Source organism: Labrus mixtus, chromosome 22, assembly GCF_963584025.1.
Source record: "Labrus mixtus chromosome 22, fLabMix1.1, whole genome shotgun sequence".
Taxonomy (NCBI): Eukaryota; Metazoa; Chordata; class Actinopteri; order Labriformes; family Labridae; genus Labrus; species Labrus mixtus.
Window position 1 is genome coordinate 1645274 of NC_083633.1, and position 21341 is coordinate 1666614.

At 48.6% G+C, this 21341-nt stretch overlaps 26 non-coding genes and 1 pseudogene across 26 annotated transcripts; all 27 read right to left on the bottom strand.

Moving 5' to 3' along the window:
- Nucleotides 1-81: 81 nt before the first annotated feature.
- Nucleotides 82-272, bottom strand: LOC132957381 (U2 spliceosomal RNA). Its single transcript, XR_009666585.1, has one exon. It is a non-coding gene; the product is annotated as a U2 spliceosomal RNA (small nuclear RNA).
- A 493-nt stretch (nucleotides 273-765) lies between these two features.
- On the bottom strand, nucleotides 766-929 carry LOC132957007 (U1 spliceosomal RNA). The gene has a single exon (XR_009666230.1). It is a non-coding gene; the product is annotated as a U1 spliceosomal RNA (small nuclear RNA).
- Nucleotides 930-1498: 569 nt separating this feature from the next.
- LOC132956842 (U2 spliceosomal RNA) lies at nucleotides 1499-1689 on the bottom strand. The gene has a single exon (XR_009666097.1). It is a non-coding gene; the product is annotated as a U2 spliceosomal RNA (small nuclear RNA).
- Nucleotides 1690-2181: 492 nt separating this feature from the next.
- Nucleotides 2182-2345, bottom strand: LOC132957274 (U1 spliceosomal RNA). The gene has a single exon (XR_009666486.1). It is a non-coding gene; the product is annotated as a U1 spliceosomal RNA (small nuclear RNA).
- A 587-nt stretch (nucleotides 2346-2932) lies between these two features.
- LOC132957382 (U2 spliceosomal RNA) lies at nucleotides 2933-3123 on the bottom strand. Its single transcript, XR_009666586.1, has one exon. It is a non-coding gene; the product is annotated as a U2 spliceosomal RNA (small nuclear RNA).
- A 493-nt stretch (nucleotides 3124-3616) lies between these two features.
- On the bottom strand, nucleotides 3617-3780 carry LOC132957008 (U1 spliceosomal RNA). Its single transcript, XR_009666231.1, has one exon. It is a non-coding gene; the product is annotated as a U1 spliceosomal RNA (small nuclear RNA).
- Nucleotides 3781-4349: 569 nt separating this feature from the next.
- On the bottom strand, nucleotides 4350-4540 carry LOC132956933 (U2 spliceosomal RNA). The gene has a single exon (XR_009666186.1). It is a non-coding gene; the product is annotated as a U2 spliceosomal RNA (small nuclear RNA).
- Nucleotides 4541-5032: 492 nt separating this feature from the next.
- LOC132957215 (U1 spliceosomal RNA) lies at nucleotides 5033-5196 on the bottom strand. Its single transcript, XR_009666430.1, has one exon. It is a non-coding gene; the product is annotated as a U1 spliceosomal RNA (small nuclear RNA).
- Nucleotides 5197-5783: 587 nt separating this feature from the next.
- Nucleotides 5784-5974, bottom strand: LOC132957383 (U2 spliceosomal RNA). The gene has a single exon (XR_009666587.1). It is a non-coding gene; the product is annotated as a U2 spliceosomal RNA (small nuclear RNA).
- A 493-nt stretch (nucleotides 5975-6467) lies between these two features.
- LOC132957009 (U1 spliceosomal RNA) lies at nucleotides 6468-6631 on the bottom strand. Its single transcript, XR_009666232.1, has one exon. It is a non-coding gene; the product is annotated as a U1 spliceosomal RNA (small nuclear RNA).
- Nucleotides 6632-7208: 577 nt separating this feature from the next.
- LOC132956960 (U2 spliceosomal RNA) lies at nucleotides 7209-7401 on the bottom strand. The gene has a single exon (XR_009666205.1). It is a non-coding gene; the product is annotated as a U2 spliceosomal RNA (small nuclear RNA).
- A 2941-nt stretch (nucleotides 7402-10342) lies between these two features.
- LOC132956975 (U2 spliceosomal RNA) lies at nucleotides 10343-10438 on the bottom strand (annotated as a pseudogene).
- A 493-nt stretch (nucleotides 10439-10931) lies between these two features.
- Nucleotides 10932-11095, bottom strand: LOC132957010 (U1 spliceosomal RNA). The gene has a single exon (XR_009666233.1). It is a non-coding gene; the product is annotated as a U1 spliceosomal RNA (small nuclear RNA).
- A 563-nt stretch (nucleotides 11096-11658) lies between these two features.
- LOC132956944 (U2 spliceosomal RNA) lies at nucleotides 11659-11849 on the bottom strand. The gene has a single exon (XR_009666196.1). It is a non-coding gene; the product is annotated as a U2 spliceosomal RNA (small nuclear RNA).
- Nucleotides 11850-12342: 493 nt separating this feature from the next.
- LOC132957241 (U1 spliceosomal RNA) lies at nucleotides 12343-12506 on the bottom strand. The gene has a single exon (XR_009666453.1). It is a non-coding gene; the product is annotated as a U1 spliceosomal RNA (small nuclear RNA).
- A 577-nt stretch (nucleotides 12507-13083) lies between these two features.
- Nucleotides 13084-13274, bottom strand: LOC132957385 (U2 spliceosomal RNA). The gene has a single exon (XR_009666589.1). It is a non-coding gene; the product is annotated as a U2 spliceosomal RNA (small nuclear RNA).
- A 493-nt stretch (nucleotides 13275-13767) lies between these two features.
- LOC132957165 (U1 spliceosomal RNA) lies at nucleotides 13768-13931 on the bottom strand. Its single transcript, XR_009666382.1, has one exon. It is a non-coding gene; the product is annotated as a U1 spliceosomal RNA (small nuclear RNA).
- A 569-nt stretch (nucleotides 13932-14500) lies between these two features.
- LOC132957386 (U2 spliceosomal RNA) lies at nucleotides 14501-14691 on the bottom strand. Its single transcript, XR_009666590.1, has one exon. It is a non-coding gene; the product is annotated as a U2 spliceosomal RNA (small nuclear RNA).
- A 493-nt stretch (nucleotides 14692-15184) lies between these two features.
- LOC132957011 (U1 spliceosomal RNA) lies at nucleotides 15185-15348 on the bottom strand. Its single transcript, XR_009666234.1, has one exon. It is a non-coding gene; the product is annotated as a U1 spliceosomal RNA (small nuclear RNA).
- A 563-nt stretch (nucleotides 15349-15911) lies between these two features.
- LOC132957387 (U2 spliceosomal RNA) lies at nucleotides 15912-16102 on the bottom strand. The gene has a single exon (XR_009666591.1). It is a non-coding gene; the product is annotated as a U2 spliceosomal RNA (small nuclear RNA).
- Nucleotides 16103-16595: 493 nt separating this feature from the next.
- Nucleotides 16596-16759, bottom strand: LOC132957177 (U1 spliceosomal RNA). The gene has a single exon (XR_009666393.1). It is a non-coding gene; the product is annotated as a U1 spliceosomal RNA (small nuclear RNA).
- A 571-nt stretch (nucleotides 16760-17330) lies between these two features.
- On the bottom strand, nucleotides 17331-17521 carry LOC132957388 (U2 spliceosomal RNA). Its single transcript, XR_009666592.1, has one exon. It is a non-coding gene; the product is annotated as a U2 spliceosomal RNA (small nuclear RNA).
- Nucleotides 17522-18013: 492 nt separating this feature from the next.
- On the bottom strand, nucleotides 18014-18177 carry LOC132957178 (U1 spliceosomal RNA). The gene has a single exon (XR_009666394.1). It is a non-coding gene; the product is annotated as a U1 spliceosomal RNA (small nuclear RNA).
- Nucleotides 18178-18748: 571 nt separating this feature from the next.
- On the bottom strand, nucleotides 18749-18939 carry LOC132957389 (U2 spliceosomal RNA). Its single transcript, XR_009666593.1, has one exon. It is a non-coding gene; the product is annotated as a U2 spliceosomal RNA (small nuclear RNA).
- Nucleotides 18940-19432: 493 nt separating this feature from the next.
- Nucleotides 19433-19596, bottom strand: LOC132957179 (U1 spliceosomal RNA). The gene has a single exon (XR_009666395.1). It is a non-coding gene; the product is annotated as a U1 spliceosomal RNA (small nuclear RNA).
- A 571-nt stretch (nucleotides 19597-20167) lies between these two features.
- Nucleotides 20168-20358, bottom strand: LOC132957390 (U2 spliceosomal RNA). The gene has a single exon (XR_009666594.1). It is a non-coding gene; the product is annotated as a U2 spliceosomal RNA (small nuclear RNA).
- Nucleotides 20359-20851: 493 nt separating this feature from the next.
- Nucleotides 20852-21015, bottom strand: LOC132957180 (U1 spliceosomal RNA). The gene has a single exon (XR_009666396.1). It is a non-coding gene; the product is annotated as a U1 spliceosomal RNA (small nuclear RNA).
- Nucleotides 21016-21341: the final 326 nt, after the last annotated feature.

A 21341-nucleotide genomic window follows, 5' to 3' on the forward strand; every position in this document is an offset into this window, starting at 1 on the left:
GTGACAAAGCCAGGCCAGACTCACACACACATTTCTCTTAAACGCAGCGGAAAGAAAGGATTATTTTAAACACTGAAGAGAGGAGGGTGCACCGTTCCCGGAGGTACTGCAATACCGGGTCGATGCGTGGAGTGGACGGAGCAAGCCCCTGTTCCATCTCCCAAGTCCAAAAATCAATTTAATATATGGTCCCCGGGTAGGGGACGTATCAGATATTAAACTGATAAGAACAGATACTACACTTGATCTTAGCCAAAAGGCCGAGAAGCGATGCCCCTGATAGGCTAAGGCCGGCATCACATTCCCCATACAGTCCTCCTCGCCCATGGCCCCGGCAAGCGAGCGTTGCTTTTCAGTGACGATCACTAAAAACGGAAGAGCAAACCCTTTGATCGAAGCACCTTTAAGACACATGCCTTACGTCAAGCTCTGAAAAATGACTTCAAACCCTCAACCACCAGATTTATCTGCAGCAGACTGAAGTGAACCAGAAGACAGGAGAAGATTGGGGCCTTTTATTGGCCCACAGCCGTTCTGTAAGGCAGATGTGCCGTGACTGGGATTTCACATTGATCAGAGCAAGGGCTGCTGAATCTGAAACAAATTTGATTGACGAGCGATATTGTGATCTAGCACTAGCAAAGAAACTGGCTGTGCATAGCTTTAAGCCACCTTTGAAATTCTTGTCGTCTGTCTGTCGCTACAGCCAGGTTGGAAGGCAGCGTCTCCCTATCTGTTTCCCCCTTATTACTTTTGACAATCCATCAGGGGAGAGCGCGAACGCAGTCCCCCACTACCACAAATTATGCAGTCGAGATTCCCACATTTGGGGAATTCGCATAGGTCAGCCCCGCCGGAGTGCAATGGCCAGGCCTCGCCATGGGTGAACCACCTTCTTGATCATGGTATCTCCCCTGCCAGGTAAGTATGAGTTGTACGGCTCAGGGCAAAAGGAGTCCTTCACAGGACCATCGCCCTCACTGACGGTCCCAACAACATGCAAACCACCGAAATCAGAGTTTTCTGCACTGGGTGTCCCTTCTACTTGTCCTCAACACAGAGGAAAGTTTTGTGTTGAGGCCCGGTAGGGCTTGTCTTTCTACATTCAAGTGGAGAAATAAGGCTCACCATTCTAACAGGAAGTGCCACACTTCCACATCAAAGCCGACCGATAGCTACCGCCAGTGTGTGTGTGTGTGTGTTTTTTTACCGCCAACAAAAGAACAGTCGAAGCAGCAGCTAGGCCAGAAACACTTTGCAACAATAACTGTTGATATGTTATTGTGTGTCTGTGTGCTACTACAGCAATAGCATACACAGAGTGGCAAATGGGGGAACTGGCACACAAATAACCCCCAACCTGACTAAAATTCCAGTTCATTTCAAAAAGCTTGAGTCCCGGCAGCATGTCAACGCAGTGACAAAGCCAGGCCAGACTCACACACACATTTCTCTTAAACGCAGCGGAAAGAAAGGATTATTTTAAACACTGAAGAGAGGAGGGTGCACCGTTCCCGGAGGTACTGCAATACCGGGTCGATGCGTGGAGTGGACGGAGCAAGCCCCTGTTCCATCTCCCAAGTCCAAAAATCAATTTAATATATGGTCCCCGGGTAGGGGACGTATCAGATATCAAACTGATAAGAACAGATACTACACTTGATCTTAGCCAAAAGGCCGAGAAGCGATGCCCCTGATAGGCTAAGGCCGGCATCACATTCCCCATACAGTCCTCCTCGCCCATGGCCCCGGCAAGCGAGCGTTGCTTTTCAGTGACGATCGGTAAAACGGAAGAGCAAACCCTTTGATCGAAGCACCTTTAAGACACATGCCTTACGTCAAGCTCTGAAAAATGACTTCAAACCCTCAACCACCAGATTTATCTGCAGCAGACTGAAGTGAACCAAAAGACAGGAGAAGATTGGGGCCTTTTATTGGCCCACAGCCGTTCTGTAAGGCAGATGTGCCGTGACTGGGATTTCACATTGATCAGAGCAAGGGCTGCTGAATCTGAAACAAAGTTGATTGACGAACGATATTGTGATCTAGCACTAGCAAAGAAACTGGCTGTGCATAGCTTTAAGCCACCTTTGAAATTCTTGTCGTCTGTCTGTCGCTACAGCCAGGTTGGAAGGCAGCGTGTCCCTATCTGTTTCCCCCTTATTACTTTTGACAATCCATCAGGGGAGAGCGCGAACGCAGTCCCCCACTACCACAAATTATGCAGTTGAGATTCCCACATTTGGGGAATTCGCATAGGTCAGCCCCGCCGGAGTGCAATGGCCAGGCCTCGCCATGGGTGAACCACCTTCTTGATCATGGTATCTCTCCTGCCAGGTAAGTATGAGTTGTACGGCTCAGGGCAAAAGGAGTCCTTCACAGGACCGTCGCCCTCACTGACGGTCCCAACAACATGCAAACCACCAAAATCAGAGTTTTCTGCACTGGGTGTCCCTTCTACTTGTCCTCCACACAGAGGAAAGTTTTGTGTTGAGGCCCGGTAGGGCTTGTCTCTCTACATTCAAGTGGAGAAATAAGGCTCACCATTCTAACAGGAAGTGCCACACTTCCACATCAAAGCCGACCGATAGCTACCGCCAGTGTGTGTGTGTGTGTGTGTGTGTGTGTGTGTGTGTTTTTTTACCGCCAACAAAAGAACAGTCGAAGCAGCAGCTAGGCCAGAAACACTTTGCAACAATAACTGTTGATATGTTATTGTGTGTCTGTGTGCTACTACAGCAATAGCATACACAGAGTGGCAAATGGGGGAACTGGCACACAAATAACCCCCAACCTGACTAAAATTCCAGTTCATTTCAAAAAGCTTGAGTCCCGGCAGCATGTCAACGCAGTGACAAAGCCAGGCCAGACTCACACACACATTTCTCTTAAACGCAGCGGAAAGAAAGGATTATTTTAAACACTGAAGAGAGGAGGGTGCACCGTTCCCGGAGGTACTGCAATACCGGGTCGATGCGTGGAGTGGACGGAGCAAGCCCCTGTTCCATCTCCCAAGTCCAAAAATCAATTTAATATATGGTCCCCGGGTAGGGGACGTATCAGATATTAAACTGATAAGAACAGATACTACACTTGATCTTAGCCAAAAGGCCGAGAAGCGATGCCCCTGATAGGCTAAGGCCGGCATCACATTCCCCATACAGTCCTCCTCGCCCATGGCCCCGGCAAGCGAGCGTTGCTTTTCAGTGACGATCACTAAAAACGGAAGAGCAAACCCTTTGATCGAAGCACCTTTAAGACACATGCCTTACGTCAAGCTCTGAAAAATGACTTCAAACCCTCAACCACCAGATTTATCTGCAGCAGACTGAAGTGAACCAGAAGACAGGAGAAGATTGGGGCCTTTTATTGGCCCACAGCCGTTCTGTAAGGCAGATGTGCCGTGACTGGGATTTCACATTGATCAGAGCAAGGGCTGCTGAATCTGAAACAAATTTGATTGACGAGCGATATTGTGATCTAGCACTAGCAAAGAAACTGGCTGTGCATAGCTTTAAGCCACCTTTGAAATTCTTGTCGTCTGTCTGTCGCTACAGCCAGGTTGGAAGGCAGCGTCTCCCTATCTGTTTCCCCCTTATTACTTTTGACAATCCATCAGGGGAGAGCGCGAACGCAGTCCCCCACTACCACAAATTATGCAGTCGAGATTCCCACATTTGGGGAATTCGCATAGGTCAGCCCCGCCGGAGTGCAATGGCCAGGCCTCGCCATGGGTGAACCACCTTCTTGATCATGGTATCTCCCCTGCCAGGTAAGTATGAGTTGTACGGCTCAGGGCAAAAGGAGTCCTTCACAGGACCATCGCCCTCACTGACGGTCCCAACAACATGCAAACCACCGAAATCAGAGTTTTCTGCACTGGGTGTCCCTTCTACTTGTCCTCAACACAGAGGAAAGTTTTGTGTTGAGGCCCGGTAGGGCTTGTCTTTCTACATTCAAGTGGAGAAATAAGGCTCACCATTCTAACAGGAAGTGCCACACTTCCACATCAAAGCCGACCGATAGCTACCGCCAGTGTGTGTGTGTGTGTGTTTTTTTACCGCCAACAAAAGAACAGTCGAAGCAGCAGCTAGGCCAGAAACACTTTGCAACAATAACTGTTGATATGTTATTGTGTGTCTGTGTGCTACTACAGCAATAGCATACACAGAGTGGCAAATGGGGGAACTGGCACACAAATAACCCCCAACCTGACTAAAATTCCAGTTCATTTCAAAAAGCTTGAGTCCCGGCAGCATGTCAACGCAGTGACAAAGCCAGGCCAGACTCACACACACATTTCTCTTAAACGCAGCGGAAAGAAAGGATTATTTTAAACACTGAAGAGAGGAGGGTGCACCGTTCCCGGAGGTACTGCAATACCGGGTCGATGCGTGGAGTGGACGGAGCAAGCCCCTGTTCCATCTCCCAAGTCCAAAAATCAATTTAATATATGGTCCCCGGGTAGGGGACGTATCAGATATCAAACTGATAAGAACAGATACTACATTTGATCTTAGCCAAAAGGCCGAGAAGCGATGCCCCTGATAGGCTAAGGCCGGCATCACATTCCCCATACAGTCCTCCTCGCCCATGGCCCCGGCAAGCGAGCGTTGCTTTTCAGTGACGATCGGTAAAACGGAAGAGCAAACCCTTTGATCGAAGCACCTTTAAGACACATGCCTTACGTCAAGCTCTGAAAAATGACTTCAAACCCTCAACCACCAGATTTATCTGCAGCAGACTGAAGTGAACCAAAAGACAGGAGAAGATTGGGGCCTTTTATTGGCCCACAGCCGTTCTGTAAGGCAGATGTGCCGTGACTGGGATTTCACATTGATCAGAGCAAGGGCTGCTGAATCTGAAACAAAGTTGATTGACGAACGATATTGTGATCTAGCACTAGCAAAGAAACTGGCTGTGCATAGCTTTAAGCCACCTTTGAAATTCTTGTCGTCTGTCTGTCGCTACAGCCAGGTTGGAAGGCAGCGTGTCCCTATCTGTTTCCCCCTTATTACTTTTGACAATCCATCAGGGGAGAGCGCGAACGCAGTCCCCCACTACCACAAATTATGCAGTTGAGATTCCCACATTTGGGGAATTCGCATAGGTCAGCCCCGCCGGAGTGCAATGGCCAGGCCTCGCCATGGGTGAACCACCTTCTTGATCATGGTATCTCCCCTGCCAGGTAAGTATGAGTTGTACGGCTCAGGGCAAAAGGAGTCCTTCACAGGACCGTCGCCCTCACTGACGGTCCCAACAACATGCAAACCACCAAAATCAGAGTTTTCTGCACTGGGTGTCCCTTCTACTTGTCCTCCACACAGAGGAAAGTTTTGTGTTGAGGCCCGGTAGGGCTTGTCTCTCTACATTCAAGTGGAGAAATAAGGCTCACCATTCTAACAGGAAGTGCCACACTTCCACATCAAAGCCGACCGATAGCTACCGCCAGTGTGTGTGTGTGTGTGTGTGTGTGTGTGTGTGTGTTTTTTTACCGCCAACAAAAGAACAGTCGAAGCAGCAGCTAGGCCAGAAACACTTTGCAACAATAACTGTTGATATGTTATTGTGTGTCTGTGTGCTACTACAGCAATAGCATACACAGAGTGGCAAATGGGGGAACTGGCACACAAATAACCCCCAACCTGACTAAAATTCCAGTTCATTTCAAAAAGCTTGAGTCCCGGCAGCATGTCAACGCAGTGACAAAGCCAGGCCAGACTCACACACACATTTCTCTTAAACGCAGCGGAAAGAAAGGATTATTTTAAACACTGAAGAGAGGAGGGTGCACCGTTCCCGGAGGTACTGCAATACCGGGTCGATGCGTGGAGTGGACGGAGCAAGCCCCTGTTCCATCTCCCAAGTCCAAAAATCAATTTAATATATGGTCCCCGGGTAGGGGACGTATCAGATATTAAACTGATAAGAACAGATACTACACTTGATCTTAGCCAAAAGGCCGAGAAGCGATGCCCCTGATAGGCTAAGGCCGGCATCACATTCCCCATACAGTCCTCCTCGCCCATGGCCCCGGCAAGCGAGCGTTGCTTTTCAGTGACGATCACTAAAAACGGAAGAGCAAACCCTTTGATCGAAGCACCTTTAAGACACATGCCTTACGTCAAGCTCTGAAAAATGACTTCAAACCCTCAACCACCAGATTTATCTGCAGCAGACTGAAGTGAACCAGAAGACAGGAGAAGATTGGGGCCTTTTATTGGCCCACAGCCGTTCTGTAAGGCAGATGTGCCGTGACTGGGATTTCACATTGATCAGAGCAAGGGCTGCTGAATCTGAAACAAATTTGATTGACGAGCGATATTGTGATCTAGCACTAGCAAAGAAACTGGCTGTGCATAGCTTTAAGCCACCTTTGAAATTCTTGTCGTCTGTCTGTCGCTACAGCCAGGTTGGAAGGCAGCGTCTCCCTATCTGTTTCCCCCTTATTACTTTTGACAATCCATCAGGGGAGAGCGCGAACGCAGTCCCCCACTACCACAAATTATGCAGTCGAGATTCCCACATTTGGGGAATTCGCATAGGTCAGCCCCGCCGGAGTGCAATGGCCAGGCCTCGCCATGGGTGAACCACCTTCTTGATCATGGTATCTCCCCTGCCAGGTAAGTATGAGTTGTACGGCTCAGGGCAAAAGGAGTCCTTCACAGGACCATCGCCCTCACTGACGGTCCCAACAACATGCAAACCACCGAAATCAGAGTTTTCTGCACTGGGTGTCCCTTCTACTTGTCCTCAACACAGAGGAAAGTTTTGTGTTGAGGCCCGGTAGGGCTTGTCTTTCTACATTCAAGTGGAGAAATAAGGCTCACCATTCTAACAGGAAGTGCCACACTTCCACATCAAAGCCGACCGATAGCTACCGCCAGTGTGTGTGTGTGTGTGTGTGTGTGTTTTTTTACCGCCAACAAAAGAACAGTCGAAGCAGCAGCTAGGCCAGAAACACTTTGCAACAATAACTGTTGATATGTTATTGTGTGTCTGTGTGCTACTACAGCAATAGCATACACAGAGTGGCAAATGGGGGAACTGGCACACAAATAACCCCCAACCTGACTAAAATTCCAGTTCATTTCAAAAAGCTTGAGTCCCGGCAGCATGTCAACGCAGTGACAAAGCCAGGCCAGACTCACACACACATTTCTCTTAAACGCAGCGGAAAGAAAGGATTATTTTAAACACTGAAGAGAGGAGGGTGCACCGTTCCCGGAGGTACTGCAATACCGGGTCGATGCGTGGAGTGGACGGAGCAAGCCCCTGTTCCATCTCCCAAGTCCAAAAATCAATTTAATATATGGTCCCCGGGTAGGGGACGTATCAGATATTAAACTGATAAGAACAGATTTTTTTTCTTTCGTAAAGTTTTATTGTCACAAAAACAATTTCAAGAATCTTTTATACAAGATATTATACTTTTAAAATCACATCTTGAATAAATAAACATTTTCAGCAATTAAACAAGTTGTGTTTACACTATGCATTAAAATGATAAATAGATGCATTTGTTTAATTGTTTACAGGGTTGTTTGAAAGTTTTATTGTTGTGTCGATATTTAGTCATGCCAAATTTTTTATTTTTTTTTTTAAATTCTGGAGCGAAGCTGGAAAAGATTCTCCTCAAAAGTTCATTATTGTTCAGTAGCGCAGTGAGCCCTTACCAAGAAAAACTCAGTCTGCTCTCCCAAAGAGATGTAGTCTCTCGGGATCCTGTCTTTGTGCTCAGAGGAGACCCTCACCCTGCTGCTCCTTCCCACCTGCCTCTCCCGGAGAGTCAGGCCGCCGCTGCTTCGAACTTTTCCTGTGGGGCTCCGGCTCCTTCATCCGAATGGACACAGAGGCGATGTTTCTTTGTGACTGTGTCCTGGGCCCACCGCCTGCAGTGACAGTCTTTCTGGCCGTCACTGCTGCCGTATGGATCACAGCCACGGGGGGGGATCTGCTTGTGCTTCCTTGCCAGAAAGTTTGTGGAGGTCTGGGTGGCGTCTTTTGGGGGCGGCTTGTGTGAAAGACCAGCTACGCTGGTGGGACCTCCCTTGCTGGCAAGCACGGGAATTAGTAAAGAGCCGGCTAGTGCCCACTGTTCTAATGCAGCGCTGCACTCCCAGAGCGATACCTTGCCGAGCTCAGGGACGCCACAACCTGGTCGGCAGCGAGTTTTTGAGCTCCGGGAGTGCATTACGGACCTGACTGGGAGGATCTCATGAGCCACCATTGCTGACAGGTCCCGGAGTCTGTTTGGCAGAGCAGGTGGTTCACGTTGCGCCAAAGAGTGGTGGCTTTGCCTAGTGCAATCCTGCGCGCTGGACTCACTGGTACTCGCTCCTGCACAACAATAGGAGAGAACAATGTTAATTAAAAAATACAACTCTTGTTTGAAACCAAGGTGTCTTAAAATGGTCAGGTTAAAAGAAAACTCTGTTGGTGAGCTGATAAAAGTCAAGTGTGTTAAAAGGATGCTTTTACTGTTTCCCACTAGCGTGCTGCCTTTCACGTCCTTCAAATAATACTGGTGTGTTAAAAACAGCGGGTATCCTTCCTGTTTTAAAAACACATCTGACAAAAAAAGGTTAAGATGAGATGAAACCACGTGAGCTCTAACTTTCAACGTCACACTTCTCAAAAGGAAAGTTGAGAGGGTGAAAGTCATAAGTATGTTTTAAAACCAACAGACAAAGCATTTTAAAAACACTTGAAAAGAACCAGGTGTTACATTTCTTGTGAATGGAGCTCTTCCTTCACTCTTACTGGAGAAGTGTAAGGGTGTTGAGCTCCATTTCCCTTCCGGACTCTAGGGGGTGGCCTTTCACGCAGTCTTTTGTTAAACATCGAGTCCTTCGGGGTTGATTGCAGAGCTATGTTTAAAAAGGAGGCCTCATTGGGGGAATCGGAGGGGAAGACTCTGGGCTCCTCCACAGATGAACTGTCTGAGAAGTTCCCAGCTCTTCCCCTCTTCTCCAAGACTACTGGAGACTCCGGAGACAATTCTGATAATGGCCTCTTAGCCTGCTGGGCCAGGGGGAGGGGCACTTCCTCACTCTCACTCTCACTCCCAGAGCAAGAAAAGCCAGAGCTAGTTCCGCCCTCTGCCTGCACTGCACCCCCCCCCTCCTCCTCCATACTCTCCACTTGAGGGGCAGTTGCTGCAGGCCCCTCCCCCTCTCCCTCTCCCTCCTCACCTGACTCCTCTCCTCCAGTCACAGGATTTGGAGGGAGATTTGAATTTTCTGGCTCAGGCTCTCCAAATAGCTCGTTAACCATTGCATTCTGTCCGCCATTTTCTTTTTCATTTCCGACCTTCTTTGCTGCCTTAACTTTGTTGGCAAAAGATTTCGGGCAATCTCTGAAGAGATGGTTGCTGTCTCCACAAAGATTACACTTTCTGCCATTGGTGCATTCCTCGAAAGTATGACCAATCTCTCTACACTTTCCACAAATAATCTGCTTACACGCTTCTGCAAGGTGTCCTTGCTCACCGCACTTGCGGCAGAGCTTGGGCTGGCCTTGATAATGAATGTAACCACGGTTGTGTCCCAAAACTATCATGGATGGCAGATGTTTCAGGCCCTGGAAGCCCTGAGGGTCCTGCCATTGCTGGACAGGAACCCTCCAGGAACAGTTCCAGATACCATCCTCATCTCTCACCTTCATAGCCTGGCCTTTGACCGTGCAATGTCTTCCCAGCCACATACATATGTCATCTGCATTCACCATTTCATTGAACATCCTGACAATGACCGTTTTGGAGGCATTGTCAGTCAGTTTCTCAACGTTAAACACAGGAAACTGGGCTCTTGCATTTTCAAAACGTGTCCAAAATTCTCTAAGCAGAATTGCTGAGCGAAAGCTTACATCAAAGCCTTTGCCTTGTGGTAAAGTGAGGATACAATTCAGGTCGTCTGGGGTAAAGTTTAAGGCTTTTTGAAGTAGTTTTCTTGAAAAATCCAGCCTCGACATCCATAATGGCACATCATCAACTACTTTGAAAGCAAAACGGACACTGTGGTGCCTCCGCATGCCGGCACTAGCAGCCGACATGGTGGAGGCACCACAGGCTAAAACACTAAAATCAACTAAAACAGTGAATAAATAGCTAAAAAACAATACCTACAAAAGTTTAAAACTAGAGAAAAAGTGACCAAACTTACCTTGGATGTTAGGAACCAGTTTAGCCACCAGAGGAGGAGGCTCGCTCGAACAATATGGTCTTCTATGGAGCTACCTCAACTATGTGGAAGTTGAAATTGACTTCACAGAAGACAAACACTATCCTCCCAGTACTGCCAAAACCAGTGCCACAGACAGGCACAGGCTCAGACAGCGCAGGAGGCGATCGCAGTCAGGGTCTTATAGGTAAGATCGAAACAGCATCTGATAAGAACAGATACTACACTTGATCTTAGCCAAAAGGCCGAGAAGCGATGCCCCTGATAGGCTAAGGCCGGCATCACATTCCCCATACAGTCCTCCTCGCCCATGGCCCCGGCAAGCGAGCGTTGCTTTTCAGTGACGATCGCTAAAAACGGAAGAGCAAACCCTTTGATCGAAGCACCTTTAAGACACATGCCTTACGTCAAGCTCTGAAAAATGACTTCAAACCCTCAACCACCAGATTTATCTGCAGCAGACTGAAGTGAACCAGAAGACAGGAGAAGATTGGGGCCTTTTATTGGCCCACAGCCGTTCTGTAAGGCAGATGTGCCGTGACTGGGATTTCACATTGATCAGAGCAAGGGCTGCTGAATCTGAAACAAAGTTGATTGACGAGCGATATTGTGATCTAGCACTAGCGAAGAAACTGGCTGTGCATAGCTTTAAGCCACCTTTGAAATTTTTGTCGTCTGTCTGTCACTACAGCCAGGTTGGAAGGCAGCGTCTCCCTATCTGTTTCCCCCTTAATACTTTTGACAATCCATCAGGGGAGAGCGCGAACGCAGTCCCCCACTACCACAAATTATGCAGTCGAGATTCCCACATTTGGGGAATTCGCATAGGTCAGCCCCGCCGGAGTGCAATGGCCAGGCCTCGCCATGGGTGAACCACCTTCTTGATCATGGTATCTCCCCTGCCAGGTAAGTATGAGTTGTACGGCTCAGGGCAAAAGGACTCCTTCACAGGACCATCGCCCTCACTGACGGTCCCAACAACATGCAAACCACCGAAATCAGAGTTTTCTGCACTGGGTGTCCCTTCTACTTGTCCTCAACACAGAGGAACGTTTTGTGTTGAGGCCCGGTAGGGCTTGTCTTTCTACATTCAAGTGGAGAAATAAGGCTCACCATTCTAACAGGAAGTGCCACACTTCCACATCAAAGCCGACCGATAGCTACCGCCAGTGTGTGTGTGTTTTTTTACCGCCAACAAAAGAACAGTCGAAGCAGCAGCTAGGCCAGAAACACTTTGCAACAATAACTGTTGATATGTTATTGTGTGTCTGTGTGCTACTACAGCAATAGCATACACAGAGTGGCAAATGGGGGAACTGGCACACAAATAACCCCCAACCTGACTAAAATTCCAGTTCATTTCAAAAAGCTTGAGTCCCGGCAGCATGTCAACGCAGTGACAAAGCCAGGCCAGACTCACACACACATTTCTCTTAAACGCAGCGGAAAGAAAGGATTATTTTAAACACTGAAGAGAGGAGGGTGCACCGTTCCCGGAGGTACTGCAATACCGGGTCGATGCATGGAGTGGACGGAGCAAGCCCCTGTTCCATCTCTCAAGTCCAAAAATCAATTTAATATATGGTCCCCGGGTATGGGACGTATCAGATATTAAACTGATAAGAACAGATACTACACTTGATCTTAGCCAAAAGGCCGAGAAGCGATGCCCCTGATAGGCTAAGGCCGGCATCACATTCCCCATACAGTCCTCCTCGCCCATGGCCCCGGCAAGCGAGCGTTGCTTTTCAGTGACGATCGCTAAAAACGGAAGAGCAAACCCTTTGATCGAAGCACCTTTAAGACACATGCCTTACGTCAAGCTCTGAAAAATGACTTCAAACCCTCAACCACCAGATTTATCTGCAGCAGACTGAAGTGAACCAGAAGACAGGAGAAGATTGGGGCCTTTTATTGGCCCACAGCCGTTCTGTAAGGCAGATGTGCCGTGACTGGGATTTCACATTGATCAGAGCAAGGGCTGCTGAATCTGAAACAAAGTTGATTGACGAGCGATATTGTGATCTAGCACTAGCAAAGAAACTGGCTGTGCATAGCTTTAAGCCACCTTTGAAATTCTTGTCGTCTGTCTGTCGCTACAGCCAGGTTGGAAGGCAGCGTCTCCCTATCTGTTTCCCCCTTATTACTTTTGACAATCCATCAGGGGAGAGCGCGAACGCAGTCCCCCACTACCACAAATTATGCAGTCGAGATTCCCACATTTGGGGAATTCGCATAGGTCAGCCCCGCCGGAGTGCAATGGCCAGGCCTCGACATGGGTGAACCACCTTCTTGATCATGGTATCTCCCCTGCCAGGTAAGTATGAGTTGTACGGCTCAGGGCAAAAGGAGTCCTTCACAGGACCATCGCCCTCACTGACGGTCCCAACAACATGCAAACCACCGAAATCAGAGTTTTCTGCACTGGGTGTCCCTTCTACTTGTCCTCAACACAGAGGAAAGTTTTGTGTTGAGGCCCGGTAGGGCTTGTCTTTCTACATTCAAGTGGAGAAATAAGGCTCACCATTCTAACAGGAAGTGCCACACTTCCACATCAAAGCCGACCGATAGCTACCGCCAGTGTGTGTGTGTGTGTGTGTGTGTGTTTTTTTACCGCCAACAAAAGAACAGTCGAAGCAGCAGCTAGGCCAGAAACACTTTGCAACAATAACTGTTGATATGTTATTGTGTGTCTGTGTGCTACTACAGCAATAGCATACACAGAGTGGCAAATGGGGGAACTGGCACACAAATAACCCCCAACCTGACTAAAATTCCAGTTCATTTCAAAAAGCTTGAGTCCCGGCAGCATGTCAACGCAGTGACAAAGCCAGGCCAGACTCACACACGCATTTCTCTTAAACGCAGCGGAAAGAAAGGATTATTTTAAACACTGAAGAGAGGAGGGTGCACCGTTCCCGGAGGTACTGCAATACCGGGTCGATGCGTGGAGTGGACGGAGCAAGCCCCTGTTCCATCTCCCAAGTCCAAAAATCAATTTAATATATGGTCCCCGGGTAGGGGACGTATCAGATATTAAACTGATAAGAACAGATACTACACTTGATCTTAGCCAAAAGGCCGAGAAGCGATGCCCCTGATAGGCTAAGGCCGGCATCACATTCCCCATACAGTCCTCCTCGCCCATGGCCCCGGCAAGCGAGCGTTGCTTTTCAGTGACGATCACTAAAAACGGAAGAGCAAACCCTTTGATCGAAGCACCTTTAAGACACATGCCTTACGTCAAGCTCTGAAAAATGACTTCAAACCCTCAACCACCAGATTTATCTGCAGCAGACTGAAGTGAACCAGAAGACAGGAGAAGATTGGGGCCTTTTATTGGCCCACAGCCGTTCTGTAAGGCAGATGTGCCGTGACTGGGATTTCACATTGATCAGGGCAAGGGCTGCTGAATCTGAAACAAATTTGATTGACGAGCGATATTGTGATCTAGCACTAGCAAAGAAACTGGCTGTGCATAGCTTTAAGCCACCTTTGAAATTCTTGTCGTCTGTCTGTCGCTACAGCCAGGTTGGAAGGCAGCGTCTCCCTATCTGTTTCCCCCTTATTACTTTTGACAATCCATCAGGGGAGAGCGCGAACGCAGTCCCCCACTACCACAAATTATGCAGTCGAGATTCCCACATTTGGGGAATTCGCATAGGTCAGCCCCGCCGGAGTGCAATGACCAGGCCTCGCCATGGGTGAACCACCTTCTTGATCATGGTATCTCCCCTGCCAGGTAAGTATGAGTTGTACGGCTCAGGGCAAAAGGAGTCCTTCACAGGACCATCGCCCTCACTGACGGTCCCAACAACATGCAAACCACCGAAATCAGAGTTTTCTGCACTGGGTGTCCCTTCTACTTGTCCTCAACACAGAGGAAAGTTTTGTGTTGAGGCCCGGTAGGGCTTGTCTTTCTACATTCAAGTGGAGAAATAAGGCTCACCATTCTAACAGGAAGTGCCACACTTCCACATCAAAGCCGACCGATAGCTACCGCCAGTGTGTGTGTGTGTGTGTTTTTTTACCGCCAACAAAAGAACAGTCGAAGCAGCAGCTAGGCCAGAAACACTTTGCAACAATAACTGTTGATATGTTATTGTGTGTCTGTGTGCTACTACAGCAATAGCATACACAGAGTGGCAAATGGGGGAACTGGCACACAAATAACCCCCAACCTGACTAAAATTCCAGTTCATTTCAAAAAGCTTGAGTCCCGGCAGCATGTCAACGCAGTGACAAAGCCAGGCCAGACTCACACACACATTTCTCTTAAACGCAGCGGAAAGAAAGGATTATTTTAAACACTGAAGAGAGGAGGGTGCACCGTTCCCGGAGGTACTGCAATACCGGGTCGATGCGTGGAGTGGACGGAGCAAGCCCCTGTTCCATCTCCCAAGTCCAAAAATCAATTTAATATATGGTCCCCGGGTAGGGGACGTATCAGATATTAAACTGATAAGAACAGATACTACACTTGATCTTAGCCAAAAGGCCGAGAAGCGATGCCCCTGATAGGCTAAGGCCGGCATCACATTCCCCATACAGTCCTCCTCGCCCATGGCCCCGGCAAGCGAGCGTTGCTTTTCAGTGACGATCGCTAAAAACGGAAGAGCAAACCCTTTGATCGAAGCACCTTTAAGACACATGCCTTACGTCAAGCTCTGAAAAATGACTTCAAACCCTCAACCACCAGATTTATCTGCAGCAGACTGAAGTGAACCAAAAGACAGGAGAAGATTGGGGCCTTTTATTGGCCCACAGCCGTTCTGTAAGGCAGATGTGCCGTGACTGGGATTTCACATTGATCAGAGCAAGGGCTGCTGAATCTGAAACAAAGTTGATTGACGAGCGATATTGTGATCTAGCACTAGCAAAGAAACTGGCTGTGCATAGCTTTAAGCCACCTTTGAAATTCTTGTCGTCTGTCTGTCGCTACAGCCAGGTTGGAAGGCAGCGTCTCCCTATCTGTTTCCCCCTTATTACTTTTGACAATCCATCAGGGGAGAGCGCGAACGCAGTCCCCCACTACCACAAATTATGCAGTCGAGATTCCCACATTTGGGGAATTCGCATAGGTCAGCCCCGCCGGAGTGCAATGGCCAGGCCTCGCCATGGGTGAACCACCTTCTTGATCATGGTATCTCCCCTGCCAGGTAAGTATGAGTTGTACGGCTCAGGGCAAAAGGAGTCCTTCACAGGACCATCGCCCTCACTGACGGTCCCAACAACATGCAAACCACCGAAATCAGAGTTTTCTGCACTGGGTGTCCCTTCTACTTGTCCTCAACACAGAAGAAAGTTTTGTGTTGAGGCCCGGTAGGGCTTGTCTTTCTACATTCAAGTGGAGAAATAAGGCTCACCATTCTAACAGGAAGTGCCACACTTCCACATCAAAGCCGACCGATAGCTACCGCCAGTGTGTGTGTGTTTTTTTACCGCCAACAAAAGAACAGTCGAAGCAGCAGCTAGGCCAGAAACACTTTGCAACAATAACTGTTGATATGTTATTGTGTGTCTGTGTGCTACTACAGCAATAGCATACACAGAGTGGCAAATGGGGGAACTGGCACACAAATAACCCCCAACCTGACTAAAATTCCAGTTCATTTCAAAAAGCTTGAGTCCCGGCAGCATGTCAACGCAGTGACAAAGCCAGGCCAGACTCACACACACATTTCTCTTAAACGCAGCGGAAAGAAAGGATTATTTTAAACACTGAAGAGAGGAGGGTGCACCGTTCCCGGAGGTACTGCAATACCGGGTCGATGCGTGGAGTGGACGGAGCAAGCCCCTGTTCCATCTCCCAAGTCCAAAAATCAATTTAATATATGGTCCCCGGGTAGGGGACGTATCAGATATTAAACTGATAAGAACAGATACTACACTTGATCTTAGCCAAAAGGCCGAGAAGCGATGCCCCTGATAGGCTAAGGCCGGCATCACATTCCCCATACAGTCCTCCTCGCCCATGGCCCCGGCAAGCGAGCGTTGCTTTTCAGTGACGATCGCTAAAAACGGAAGAGCAAACCCTTTGATCGAAGCACCTTTAAGACACATGCCTTACGTCAAGCTCTGAAAAATGACTTCAAACCCTCAACCACCAGATTTATCTGCAGCAGACTGAAGTGAACCAGAAGACAGGAGAAGATTGGGGCCTTTTATTGGCCCACAGCCGTTCTGTAAGGCAGATGTGCCGTGACTGGGATTTCACATTGATCAGAGCAAGGGCTGCTGAATCTGAAACAAATTTGATTGACGAGCGATATTGTGATCTAGCACTAGCAAAGAAACTGGCTGTGCATAGCTTTAAGCCACCTTTGAAATTCTTGTCGTCTGTCTGTCACTACAGCCAGGTTGGAAGGCAGCGTCTCCCTATCTGTTTCCCCCTTATTACTTTTGACAATCCATCAGGGGAGAGCGCGAACGCAGTCCCCCACTACCACAAATTATGCAGTCGAGATTCCCACATTTGGGGAATTCGCATAGGTCAGCCCTGCCGGAGTGCAATGGCCAGGCCTCGCGATGGGTGAACCACCTTCTTGATCATGGTATCTCCCCTGCCAGGTAAGTATGAGTTGTACGGCTCAGGGCAAAAGGAGTCCTTCACAGGACCATCGCCCTCACTGACGGTCCCAACAACATGCAAACCACCGAAATCAGAGTTTTCTGCACTGGGTGTCCCTTCTACTTGTCCTCAACACAGAAGAAAGTTTTGTGTTGAGGCCCGGTAGGGCTTGTCTTTCTACATTCAAGTGGAGAAATAAGGCTCACCATTCTAACAGGAAGTGCCACACTTCCACATCAAAGCCGACCGATAGCTACCGCCAGTGTGTGTGTGTGTGTGTGTTTTTTTACCGCCAACAAAAGAACAGTCGAAGCAGCAGCTAGGCCAGAAACACTTTGCAACAATAACTGTTGATATGTTATTGTGTGTCTGTGTGCTACTACAGCAATAGCATACACAGAGTGGCAAATGGGGGAACTGGCACACAAATAACCCCCAACCTGACTAAAATTCCAGTTCATTTCAAAAAGCTTGAGTCCCGGCAGCATGTCAACGCAGTGACAAAGCCAGGCCAGACTCACACACACATTTCTCTTAAACGCAGCGGAAAGAAAGGATTACTTTAAACACTGAAGAGAGGAGGGTGCACCGTTCCCGGAGGTACTGCAATACCGGGTCGATGCGTGGAGTGGACGGAGCAAGCCCCTGTTCCATCTCCCAAGTCCAAAAATCAATTTAATATATGGTCCCCGGGTAGGGGACGTATCAGATATTAAACTGATAAGAACAGATACTACACTTGATCTTAGCCAAAAGGCCGAGAAGCGATGCCCCTGATAGGCTAAGGCCGGCATCACATTCCCCATACAGTCCTCCTCGCCCATGGCCCCGGCAAGCGAGCGTTGCTTTTCAGTGACGATCGGTAAAACGGAAGAGCAAACCCTTTGATCGAAGCACCTTTAAGACACATGCCTTACGTCAAGCTCTGAAAAATGACTTCAAACCCTCAACCACCAGATTTATCTGCAGCAGACTGAAGTGAACCAAAAGACAGGAGAAGATTGGGGCCTTTTATTGGCCCACAGCCGTTCTGTAAGGCAGATGTGCCGTGACTGGGATTTCACATTGATCAGAGCAAGGGCTGCTGAATCTGAAACAAAGTTGATTGACGAGCGATATTGTGATCTAGCACTAGCAAAGAAACTGGCTGTGCATAGCTTTAAGCCACCTTTGAAATTCTTGTCGTCTGTCTGTCACTACAGCCAGGTTGGAAGGCAGCGTCTCCCTATCTGTTTCCCCCTTATTACTTTTGACAATCCATCAGGGGAGAGCGCGAACGCAGTCCCCCACTACCACAAATTATGCAGTCGAGATTCCCACATTTGGGGAATTCGCATAGGTCAGCCCTGCCGGAGTGCAATGGCCAGGCCTCGCGATGGGTGAACCACCTTCTTGATCATGGTATCTCCCCTGCCAGGTAAGTATGAGTTGTACGGCTCAGGGCAAAAGGAGTCCTTCACAGGACCATCGCCCTCACTGACGGTCCCAACAACATGCAAACCACCGAAATCAGAGTTTTCTGCACTGGGTGTCCCTTCTACTTGTCCTCAACACAGAAGAAAGTTTTGTGTTGAGGCCCGGTAGGGCTTGTCTTTCTACATTCAAGTGGAGAAATAAGGCTCACCATTCTAACAGGAAGTGCCACACTTCCACATCAAAGCCGACCGATAGCTACCGCCAGTGTGTGTGTGTGTGTGTGTTTTTTTACCGCCAACAAAAGAACAGTCGAAGCAGCAGCTAGGCCAGAAACACTTTGCAACAATAACTGTTGATATGTTATTGTGTGTCTGTGTGCTACTACAGCAATAGCATACACAGAGTGGCAAATGGGGGAACTGGCACACAAATAACCCCCAACCTGACTAAAATTCCAGTTCATTTCAAAAAGCTTGAGTCCCGGCAGCATGTCAACGCAGTGACAAAGCCAGGCCAGACTCACACACACATTTCTCTTAAACGCAGCGGAAAGAAAGGATTACTTTAAACACTGAAGAGAGGAGGGTGCACCGTTCCCGGAGGTACTGCAATACCGGGTCGATGCGTGGAGTGGACGGAGCAAGCCCCTGTTCCATCTCCCAAGTCCAAAAATCAATTTAATATATGGTCCCCGGGTAGGGGACGTATCAGATATTAAACTGATAAGAACAGATACTACACTTGATCTTAGCCAAAAGGCCGAGAAGCGATGCCTCTGATAGGCTAAGGCCGGCATCACATTCCCCATACAGTCCTCCTCGCCCATGGCCCCGGCAAGCGAGCGTTGCTTTTCAGTGACGATCGCTAAAAAGGGAAGAGCAAACCCTTTGATCGAAGCACCTTTAAGACACATGCCTTACATCAAGCTCTGAAAAATGACTTCAAACCCTCAACCACCAGATTTATCTGCAGCAGACTGAAGTGAACCAGAAGACAGGAGAAGATTGGGGCCTTTTATTGGCCCACAGCCGTTCTGTAAGGCAGATGTGCCGTGACTGGGATTTCACATTGATCAGAGCAAGGGCTGCTGAATCTGAAACAAATTTGATTGACGAGCGATATTGTGATCTAGCACTAGCAAAGAAACTGGCTGTGCATAGCTTTAAGCCACCTTTGAAATTCTTGTCGTCTGTCTGTCACTACAGCCAGGTTGGAAGGCAGCGTCTCCCTATCTGTTTCCCCCCTATTACTTTTGACAATCCATCAGGGGAGAGCGCGAACGCAGTCCCCCACTACCACAAATTATGCAGTCGAGATTCCCACATTTGGGGAATTCGCATAGGTCAGCCCTGCCGGAGTGCAATGGCCAGGCCTCGCGATGGGTGAACCACCTTCTTGATCATGGTATCTCCCCTGCCAGGTAAGTATGAGTTGTACGGCTCAGGGCAAAAGGAGTCCTTCACAGGACCATCGCCCTCACTGACGGTCCCAACAACATGCAAACCACCGAAATCAGAGTTTTCTGCACTGGGTGTCCCTTCTACTTGTCCTCAACACAGAAGAAAGTTTTGTGTTGAGGCCCGGTAGGGCTTGTCTTTCTACATTCAAGTGGAGAAATAAGGCTCACCATTCTAACAGGAAGTGCCACACTTCCACATCAAAGCCGACCGATAGCTACCGCCAGTGTGTGTGTGTGTGTTTGTTTTATTACCGCCAACAAAAGAACAGTCGAAGCAGCAGCTAGGCCAGAAACACTTTGCAACAATAACTGTTGATATGTTATTGTGTGTCTGTGTGCTACTACAGCAATAGCATACACAGAGTGGCAAATGGGGGAACTGGCACACAAATAACCCCCAACCTGACTAAAATTCCAGTTCATTTCAAAAAGCTTGAGTCCCGGCAGCATGTCAACGCAGTGACAAAGCCAGGCCAGACTCACACACACATTTCTCTTAAACGCAGCGGAAAGAAAGGATTACTTTAAACACTGAAGAGAGGAGGGTGCACCGTTCCCGGAGGTACTGCAATACCGGGTCGATGCGTGGAGTGGACGGAGCAAGCCCCTGTTCCATCTCCCAAGTCCAAAAATCAATTTAATATATGGTCCCCGGGTAGGGGACGTATCAGATATTAAACTGATAAGAACAGATACTACACTTGATCTTAGCCAAAAGGCCGAGAAGCGATGCCCCTGATAGGCTAAGGCCGGCATCACATTCCCCATACAGTCCTCCTCGCCCATGGCCCCGGCAAGCGAGCGTTGCTTTTCAGTGACGATCGCTAAAAAGGGAAGAGCAAACCCTTTGATCGAAGCACCTTTAAGACACATGCCTTACGTCAAGCTCTGAAAAATGACTTCAAACCCTCAACCACCAGATTTATCTGCAGCAGACTGAAGTGAACCAGAAGACAGGAGAAGATTGGGGCCTTTTATTGGCCCACAGCCGTTCTGTAAGGCAGATGTGCCGTGACTGGGATTTCACATTGATCAGAGCAAGGGCTGCTGAATCTGAAACAAATTTGATTGACGAGCGATATTGTGATCTAGCACTAGCAAAGAAACTGGCTGTGCATAGCTTTAAGCCACCTTTGAAATTCTTGTCGTCTGTCTGTCACTACAGCCAGGTTGGAAGGCAGCGTCTCCCTATCTGTTTCCCCCCTATTACTTTTGACAATCCATCAGGGGAGAGCGCGAACGCAGTCCCCCACTACCACAAATTATGCAGTCGAGATTCCCACATTTGGGGAATTCGCATAGGTCAGCCCTGCCGGAGTGCAATGGCCAGGCCTCGCGATGGGTGAACCACCTTCTTGATCATGGTATCTCCCCTGCCAGGTAAGTATGAGTTGTACGGCTCAGGGCAAAAGGAGTCCTTCACAGGACCATCGCCCTCACTGACGGTCCCAACAACATGCAAACCACCGAAATCAGAGTTTTCTGCACTGGGTGTCCCTTCTACTTGTCCTCAACACAGAAGAAAGTTTTGTGTTGAGGCCCGGTAGGGCTTGTCTTTCTACATTCAAGTGGAGAAATAAGGCTCACCATTCTAACAGGAAGTGCCACACTTCCACATCAAAGCCGACCGATAGCTACCGCCAGTGTGTGTGTGTGTGTGTGTGTTTTTTTACCGCCAACAAAAGAACAGTCGAAGCAGCAGGTAGGCCAGAAA